The 10,051-nt window shown below is 39.5% G+C and overlaps 1 pseudogene; it reads right to left on the bottom strand.

The window, feature by feature from the left end:
* Positions 1-1,948: 1,948 nt before the first annotated feature.
* LOC102856731 lies at positions 1,949-2,387 on the bottom strand (annotated as a pseudogene).
* Between the last annotated feature and the right edge of the window lie 7,664 nt (positions 2,388-10,051).

Raw genomic sequence — 10,051 nt, 5'->3', positions numbered from 1 at the left:
TTTTTATATTAAATAGGAAAAGGTGTTCAGTAAGCCTGTATGTTTATTAAATTACAGTCTAGTCCAGTTTTGGCCTCTGAATGTAGATCCTTGTTGTATACTTATATTTTAATAGGTCAAAGTCAAATTAGTAGCTATTTTTAAAAAGTAACTATGTTTGAAATCTTTTTATCTTTAGTACATCTTTTCCAGAACAATTTAAAGAAATTATACAAAGCAACTTTTATCAAATAACAGTAGTCAGCAATGTTTGTTTGTTTGATTTTTTTAGCTGAAATGTTCTTTTTAGTTGTAAAAACATCTCTAGGTACAAAAAAAAAACAACCCAGAAACTTTATTGGTCTTAATTTACTTTTACAAATGTCCTAAGAAATCTTAAGTATTATTTTCAATACAAAACTTCAATAATTTTTTAATAACTTGGCATCTGATCACTGTTGTTTATGTACATACATTAGATTGTCTCTAACTAGGAAATCAGCCTAGTTAATACATTGTGTTAATAAAAATAAAGGCAGAAACTGATCAATCACCTTGTAACAGAAACAATGCAGCAGTTTAAAGTACTGGAGGCATTAGTGCTGGCACACTAATGTAGTGCTCTGCTACAAAGTGTAAGACAAAAAACATTTCTTGGATTATTATCTGACTGCAGCTGCCCTGTGGCAGCCCAGACAAGCATTTCTCCTAAAGGAAAGCTGTAGCACAGTTCAGTCAGGTTCAGTCAGTGCTTAATTTGAGCCAATCCTTTTGGGTTTCTTCCCTCTTCTTACTCTTTTCTTCCCCACCACCTCCTACAACCTGCACTGGTGCTATATTATTAAAAACATTAAGTACTTGGAATTTATGCTTTGGATCAAGAGAGTATTTGAGTAATCTCCAGTGATGTACAACTTTTTGTGTAAAGAAAATTTTGTGGTGACAGTTATATATGTTGTTGTTATGTGCTGTCGAGTTGCCTGCGACTCATAGTGACCCTATGTACAACAGCCCTAAACTCTGCTCTGTCCTATGCCATTGCACCGTCTCTGATACACCCATCCCGATTACCCCAGTCACTGAATCAATCCACCTCATAGAGGGTCTTCCCCTCCTGCGCTGTCCCTCCACCCTTACCAAGCATGATGTCCCTTTCCAAGGACCGGTCTCTCCTCACAACATGTCCAAAGTATGTTAGACGGAGCCTCAGAATCCTTGCCTCCAAGAAGCCGCCCGGTTTGACCCTTTCCATGATGCACGTTTGTTTTCCTAGCAGTCCATGGTACCCTCAATACTCTTCTCCAGCACTACAGCTCAAAGACATCAGTAGCCTGTATGAGACACACCTTAGTCTCCAGAGAGACACCATTGCTCTTCAGTACTTGGAGACGTCCCTAACAGCAGACTTTCCCATGACAATACGTCTTAATTTCCTGGCTACTGGTGCTGAGAGTGTTGACTGTGGAGCCAAGCAAACTAAAGCTGTGAACAATCTCAAAATGTAATTATATTTAAACAGTGTGACATATCAGGTATTAGGTCACAGAGCTGTGAACTGGACACTTGGTAGACTCTAAGTTAGGCACATGTGAAATGCTTAAAGTTGTGTACAGCTGATTTGTGACGTTTACAGTGCTACAGAGTTCTGGGAGTGAGTACGGAGTTTATCAGAAAAGTTAACCTAACCAGATAGAGCATATGAGATCACAAGACTCTGGAAGGCATTACAGATACAATTAATGGATAACACTTTTTGACTTAGTCATAAAATATTGGCAAACCAGTATAGCACTCCACCTAAAGTAGAATTGCAGTTCTTAAATGACAAATAAATAAATACACTGCTGACTTGGAGACTTGGGCCCTTGCTGTGCCTTGTGTCACTGTCATTTTTGTCCAAACCCTGCCACTGCCATCCACACTCTTATGCTTCATGTAACTGAGGCTGTCAATTCTTCAATCTCAGCATTTAATTTATTACCCATTCTGTGGCTTCTCGACCTTTACTAGCATTTGGAGACATGACACTAGCCATCAGACTTTCCAGGTAGCTGCTGAGGCTGATGCCCTTCACCTTGAAGATGGCTTCCTGAGTGAGAATCGTTTTGCCTGGGTGCTGAGCATGGGGCATATAGATGAGCCTCTCATCCATGGGGACCAGGTTTGTAAAAGAAATATTAGTAGATTTCAGGTCCATCGTTTTCTCTACAGGGTGAGCTACAGAATGCTCCTCACGTATGTCTTTCTTCGAGCTGCACTGATTAGAGATTGTACCAAGGAGGGCAGGTCCCACTTGGTGCTCAGAAGACTCTGGCTATGCAGCTTTTCCAGGGGTCCACGTGCCTGTGCAGGACGTACACACCCACCACGCTGGGTTTCATCTGGTTGGGGTACTTCTGTATAGTCATTTCATCATTTTTTTTAAGCTGCGTGAATCATTTAATATTCTACCCATAGCTTCCTTAAGCATTGAAACTTGTGATTTGAATTTATTCTTTAGTTTTTTTAGTGTAGGAAATGCTGAGCGAGTTAAGCACTTTAGATTTTTCTGACTCCGGCTCCTTGTACATTTCATATAATATTTTGCCTTGTCTTCCTGAGCTGCCCTTTGAAATCTTCTATTCAGCTCCTTAACGTCTTGATTTATTCCCTTTGCTTTGGCTTTTCGGTGCTCTAGTGCAATATTCATAATATCTTTTTTTTTAAATTTATTATTTCAATGAAAATTTACAAAGACTTTGGATTTCCATTCATTCATTGTTGCACTTTTCTTCCCTCCCAACCCTCCCCCCAGTACACTACCCTCTTGGAAAAGTAAAAGAAAAATTCTTTCATTATTTTACAATCCCTCCCCCTAGGTCCATTCCACTATACATCCTTCTCTCTGGACTCCTATCATGACAAAAATACACATATTTTCTTTTAAACAGTTTTCTCCCTCATCTGTTTCAATGCAATATACATTATTGAACCCATCCTTCTCAGTCTCCTCCCAACCCCATGGTCAGTCCTGCTTTACAACAATGGCTCATGCAGTATTTATCCTTTTGTGATTGAGATACTTCACTCAGCATAATGTCCTCCAGGGTCACCCATTTTGAATAATATTGCATGAGTTCCTTGTTTTTCAGTGCAGCATAGTATTCCATAGTGTGAATATACCACTACATCTCTATCCGTTCATTTGTTGATGGACACTTAGGTTGTTTCCAACTCCTTGCTATTGTGAACAAAGCTACAATAAAAATGGGTGTGCATATATCTGCTTGGATGTCAGTTATGGTCTCTTTGGGGTATATTCCCAGTAGTGGAATTGCTGGGTCGAATGGTACCTCTATTTGCAACTTTTTGAGAGAGCACCATACCGCCTATCACAGTGGTTGCACCTTTTTATACTCCCACCAACAAGTGAATAAGGGTTCCAGCACTACAACAAGATAAAGGTAAATAATCCAATAGAAAAATGGGCACAGGATATGAAACAGACACTTCACGGAAGAAGACATCCAGATGGCTAACAAGCACATGAAGAAATGTTCAAAATCTCTAGCTCTCAGGGAGATGCAAATCAAGACAACTATGAGATATCATCTCTCCCCAGTCAGAATTGCAAAATCATAATCTCTTTTGACATCCATTTTTGTTTTCTTCTTCCTCCTTTGTAATGACTTTTTTTTTTTAAATTTTTTTATTATTTTTGTGTGCGTGTACCGTCAAAACAGATCTGACTGGTACAGGAGGAGATTGTCCCTCCTTCCCCGGCAGAGCATCTGGTGGATTCGAACTGTGTGCCTCTGGGATTGTAGTTGCAGCTCCTTGCCACTAGGCCAATAGAGCTCCCCTTGTAATGACATTTTGCATTCTTCATGAATGATATTCTTGATACCTTCGCATAGCTCATCTGTTTTTCTTTCATTAGTGTTCAGGACCTCAAACCTGTTCCTGAGTTGGTTTCTAAATTCAGGTGGGATAGACTCAAGTTCAAGTTTTGATTCCTGTGGATATGATTTGACTTTCTTTAGCTTTAATTTGAACTTGCATTGGAGTAGTTGATGGTTTCTTCCACAATTCGCACCTGGCCTCATTTTCACTGCTGATATTGAACTTCTCCAACGATTTCCTTCCACAATTGTAGTCTGTCTGATTCCTATGCATCCCATCAGTTTAAATCCATATAGCCTGTGTATACTGTATAGCCTGTGTTTACTAAGTTTCTTATAAAAGGTATTTGAAATGAGTAAGTCAATGATAGAATTCTGTCATACCCAGCCTCATTTCTATCACTAACTCCATGTTTTCCAACTACTGGTCCTTCTTCCTGGTTCCCAACTTAATGCATTTCAGTTACCCATTATTATTAATGCATCTTAGTTACAAGTTTGATCGATTTTTGACTGTGACTGTTAGCAGAAATCATCTGTTTCCTCCTATTTGGCTCTGATTGTTGGTGTATGAATTTGAATGATAGTGATTATTAACAGCTCTTCCTTGTATGTGTGTGGATAGTATCCTTGTTACATACAATATTGTATTTCAAGATGACTCTAGAAACGGCCTTTTATTAAAATATGAAAACAACCCATTTTTTCTCACTTTTTTAATCTCCAACATAGTAGATCATACGGTCATCTGATTCAGAATGCCCCGTGCCAATCAATCTTATTTCACTAATATATGTCAATATTTACGCATTCCATTTCTTAACAGTGCTCAGTTTTCCTACATTCATGGTTCTCATATTTCACATTTCAATCTTTAGTTTCTCTTTACAACATTCCTCTTCCTTTGTGTTTCCAAATTTGAGGGCTCAGTGTCAGTTGCCCTATCTGTTAGTCTACTCTACGTATGCTCTACTGTACATAGGGTTTTTGAAGGCCTGATACGTTTTGGAAGTGAATGGCCAATCTTTCTTCCTAGTTTGGATGCTTAGTTTTAGAATACTGACAGGCAGCATTTTACTAAAAAGGAGCAGATGGCCAGGTAGCTGTCTTCCAAATCTTCTGGCTCAGCCCTGTGAGTACACATAGGGCTGCACTTGTTGAAACATGCCAATTGATATTCCATACATTCTTGGGACTTTATTTTTACCAGTGTCTATAGTACAGCTTGAACTGCTTTTATTACTTCTTGATGTGGCTCATGACGTTGCTCGTTAAAGAAATGATTCCATCTAAGATTTTTTAAAACAACAAGAATTTTTCAAAATGATAAACTTTAAAGTAGTTTGATGGCATCAGTTTACCCAAGACTGCAAAATCAGGGATGCTTTATATTTCAGAAACTGCTCTAAAAAGTTAAGATCCTTTTAAAAAGCCTCTTAAATCTGTCCTTTTGGAATAAATGTTTAAAAATGAGCTTGCCTTTGCTCTTCAGGTTGTAACATTTGCTAGCATCTAATCACTTAATTAGGATAGATTTTTCTCTCCATAAATTCTAAGTACATCTTAGTCTAACCTTCTCTATCTGCCCTATTAGGGAGCTCTGGTGGTCTAGGAGTTGTGCTGCGACTCAATGACTGGTGGTTGAAATCCACCAGATGCTTCATGGTAGAAAGGTTGGGAATCTCCTCCAGTGTGATTTAGAATCTTTGGAAACCTCCTGGAAGGTCAGCTCTGTGTCAGTCCCTACTCAGCAGCAATGAAAGAGAAAGATCTGCACCGTAATCTCTGTGCTGATTTTGTTACAAATTCTTCCTGTTGTTAGTGTTGAGAAATTTGTATGCTCCATTTTTATGGTAACATTAGTGAATGTTGTGCACCCATCAGGACCTGTAAATAAGACAACCATTGAAGAGCTCCTGTGGCCTATAGTCTGTAGGGCATTGTGCTCCTAAACAGTGTGAGAGTCAGCAGTTCAATTCTACCAGCCACTTCCTTGGAGAAAAATGGACGATCAGAAACTCCATGAAAGGTTACTGTGAGGCAGAACCAACTCTATCAGTGGATTTTTTTGTCCATGTCAGTGAATAGGTGGCAAAGTCGACTCCATCAACCTTCCCCAGTCTTGTGACATCCCCAATCTCTACTGTGCCTGACCTCATTCCAGTCACTACATCAATCAATCCCCTTGAGGGTCTTCATCTCCTTTGCTGACCCCTCTGCTTTACCATGCGTAATGTCTTTTTCTAGATACTGGCCCCTTCTAGTAGCATACCCAATAAATGTGAGGGGAAATCACCACTTTCCTTTACAAGGACCATTCTGGCTGCACTTCTTCTAGGCAGTTTGTTCTTTGGGCAGTTGGTGGTATATTCAATATAAGTTGGTGGTTTATTCAATATAAGCAGAGAAATCATCCACTGTAAGTAAAAAGTGGTGCAGAAGAGAGAAAGTGCAGTGAGACAGACCAGCTGTTAAACTGTTACCAGAGTATGACAGGGAGGTAAGTGCTACTTTTTTTAAAGTCGCTTTTTATTGCCTTAATGATCTTCAAGATGGTCATAAAGTCTAGACAGAGACAATATTTGCATTTCTGTTGTAACTTATTGTCAGTAAACCATTTATTATGTATTTGCCTATGTTTTGAGACTTGGTGGCTGCCTTGTATTTTAGGGCCAGATAAAGTTTATTAGAAACAGAAAACTTAAGGATATTTTAACTTTTGAGTTAGTCTTTTTGTATGAGAAATGATTTTTTTTTCTCTTGAGCACTCTTTTTAACCAATGTAGACTAAGACTCTGAGGGACATGACCTCTTTTCCTTCCGGAAATGCCATAAACCCCTAAGCAGATGCACTGTTGTGGCGTCAACTCATAGCACCCCTCTTTAGTGTTCCGAGGCTGTAAGTCTTCGGAACAGGCTGCCCCGGCTTTGTCTTGTGGAGTGGCTGGGAGGCTAGAACTATAAGTCTTTTGCTTCTCATCTAATGTGTAACTTTTTATTCACCAGGACTCCTTGAACTTTATCATACATGTTATTTTACAGAACAATAACAAAGAATAATAAAAAAACCCACTTTGAGTCACTTTCAACTCATGGTGGCCTTCCATCACGTTTGCAAGGATATGAGTGTTTTACAGGCAGAGACTGCCCATCTTTTTTCATTGAGCACTCGGTGGATTCTCATTACTGAGCTTTTAGTTAGCATCCCAGTACCTGTCCACCTGCGCCTATTGTTGTTGTTGTTGTGTACTGCTGAGTGGAAACCAGCCCACAGATCACCCTCCAGCAGGGTTTCAGAGGCTGTAGATGCTCAGAAAGGTAGAGGAAGACCTTTGACCAGGTAGTTGACACGGTGACTGCAGCAATGGGCTCTAATGTGTCAGGAAGTGTGAGAATGGCACAGGATAGGATAGGGTTCAGATCTACTGTTCATGGGGTCATTGTGCATCGTCTCGATGGCACCCAGCAATAGATCGCTTGGGAGGAGATTGCTCTTCTTTCTCCAGTATGTGCTTATTTGGGACAAAATTATTGTGGCTTCATAATGAAAATGTAGTGATTCTGAATACAAAGAGTGATGATGTAAATTTAAGGACTTGAGGCTGCTTTCATGAGTTGACAAAAGCCAGTTTCTAGTCTTTGTAAGAGCCCAGGTGGTGGAGCATGTTAAATGTTGGGCTGCTTGCTAAAAGGCTGCAGTTTGAATCTGCCATCTGTTCCATGAGAATAAAATGAATAATCCTTTCCAGTTAAGATTTCCAACCTCAGAAGCCCAGTATTGAAGTTGAATTGTCTGCAGTGAGGTTTTTGTCTTGTTTTTACTTCTTTGTAGGTAACGCTTTTTTGCTATCTCAGCAAGTTGAGGGAGAACATAATATTCTCAGTACCACTGACGTCATTGCTAGTGTTATTTAAACAAAGTATATTTTAACAAGCAAGGTTGTTTGCCTAGAGACCTCAAAACAAATAGCACAATGCAAAATATTTTTGTGTATTTAAGATAAAAATTACCAGCTGCCTTTGGCTTAAAGGGTGATCGGCAAGTTAAAGTTTAAGGTTTTGAATTATAAAGTGTCAGAACATCATGAAAACCTTAGTCTCAGGGTTGTGATAGGCAAGTTAAAGTTTAAGGTTTTGAATTATAAAGTGTCAGAACATCATGAAAACCTTAGTCTCAGGGTTCTGCCAGTCTACCAAACAAGTATGCTTGGCCTTCTTTATGATTTTGAGTTTTGTTGCACATTTCTCCCCATTTCGTAAGGGTCTCTTTCCTTGGATCTCTTTCTGAGTGGGTGGCAGTGGTAGCTGGGCAGCAGCCGGTCCCTCTGGTCTCAGACTGAAGTCTCTGTGGAAAGAAAGTCATTGATAATCTTTACTTTTCCTTTACACCTTATCAATGACCAAGTTTTTAAGACTCCAATTGCTGGTCACTAGAGTGTAGAGCATTTTTAATTGACTTTCATGTCCTCCAAGGCAGTGTTTCCAGGCCCAGCAATTCATTCTCTCCATGTTTAATTATGACTAATTAGTTTTCATTGTTGTTCCCCAGCCACCCTTTACCTCCACTATATACGTAGATCTGTTTACAGCACATATGTGTATGTTGTTGTTATGTGCCATCAAGTCACCTGCGACCCCTAGCAACCTTATGTACAGCAGCTCCGTATATAGAAATTTCAAAGATCAAGCCTATATGGTCACATATGCATACCTATTCATGTTTTCTGTAAACCTGAGTATCCACTTGTAGATTAATATTTATTATTGATAATGCCAGATTGAGTATAGAATAGTATTTACCTTTGTGTCTGTAACTGTTGCAGTTTTTTTCCCTGTGTTTTGTCCTCCTTTTCCTTAGTGGTGATATCTTTATATTGAAGGCATAAAAATGTTTATCTTTGAATCATCTGATGATGTTTATGCCATATTACAAGATGAGTGTTTTAAAATTCTGGATAACTTTCTGAACTCTCACTTTTAAAGAATGCAAATTCCTTATTTCTAGTGTTTTACAATGCTATAAAATATTTACTGGACACTCATCTTTTTTTTTTTAAGTAAGACAAGTAACACATTTCTTCGAACACTTGGACTTTGGTCCACTGGTTCTTTTCTGGGTGAAAGATTGTCTTCAGGATGTTTTTAGTAACCCACTGTGACATATATGTAACATTTTGTGTAGACATTACTATAGTCATTTTTCTGGAGAAAGCATCTGTAGGTTTCCTCAGATTTTTTTTAAAGTGGTTGTATCACCCTGAAAAGACCAAAAATTTATAGATGAGAGGAAATGACATGCTGAAGGTGACACAAAGTAATGGGCTGTCTGACTTTGAAGCCTGAACTGTTTCTATGATACTTTGTTACACACGATGCTTATAGGTCACAAGTAAGCTTTTGATAAATATATAGTATATATACACATCTTAGAAGCAGGAGTGGCATCCACTTCCTTAAATAGCTTGCCTCCGGAAACCCTATGAACCTGGAGAAAGGATGAAAGTCACACAGGTGTCGAGGACTTCTGTTCATAGGGTCGCTATGAGTCACCAACTGACTCGACGGCACTTAACAACATAGAGAGAGACCAGTTGGCCTGGTGGACCGAAAATGATGCTACCAAGCCAAAGATGGGTGACTCTAATCCGTGGTCCTGGGGCCTGTGATTAATTGTTGTTGGGCAAACATTCTTCTAGGTCATTTAGCCCTGGTGTGTCCACTTGCTATAAGAGGTAACTTGTGGTCGCTGTGAAGTTGAACACTGTGACACTGATGTGTCCGATTCGATAATGGTTACCCATGGTGGACAGTGTTTGGTGACACTCCCCGGTTGAAACAAGGTTGGAAGCAGGAGTGGCATCCACTTCCGAAATAGCTTGCCTCCAGAAACCCTATGAACCTGGAGGAAGCATGAAAGTCACGCAGGGGTGGAGGAGGACTTTAATTCATAAGGTCGCTATGAGTAGCCAACAACTCAATGGCACTTAACGACAACAACAATGATACAGATCAAAGGGACCTCCGGTGGCCTAGTGCCAGAAATCTGTTCTGCAATCTGAAGGCTTTTGGTTTGAATCCACCAGTTGCTATGCGGGAGAAAGGCAGGTAATCTCCTCCGTGATTTGCTTCTGAAAACCTGCTGGGGAGTCAGCTGTTGGTTGATTCCAATTCAATGGTAAAGCAACAACAAC

Source organism: Elephantulus edwardii, unplaced genomic scaffold, assembly GCF_000299155.1.
Source record: "Elephantulus edwardii isolate Elephantulus edwardi_28Jun2011 unplaced genomic scaffold, EleEdw1.0 scaffold00412, whole genome shotgun sequence".
Taxonomy (NCBI): Eukaryota; Metazoa; Chordata; class Mammalia; order Macroscelidea; family Macroscelididae; genus Elephantulus; species Elephantulus edwardii.
This window is presented reverse-complemented; position numbering and strand designations above follow the sequence as displayed.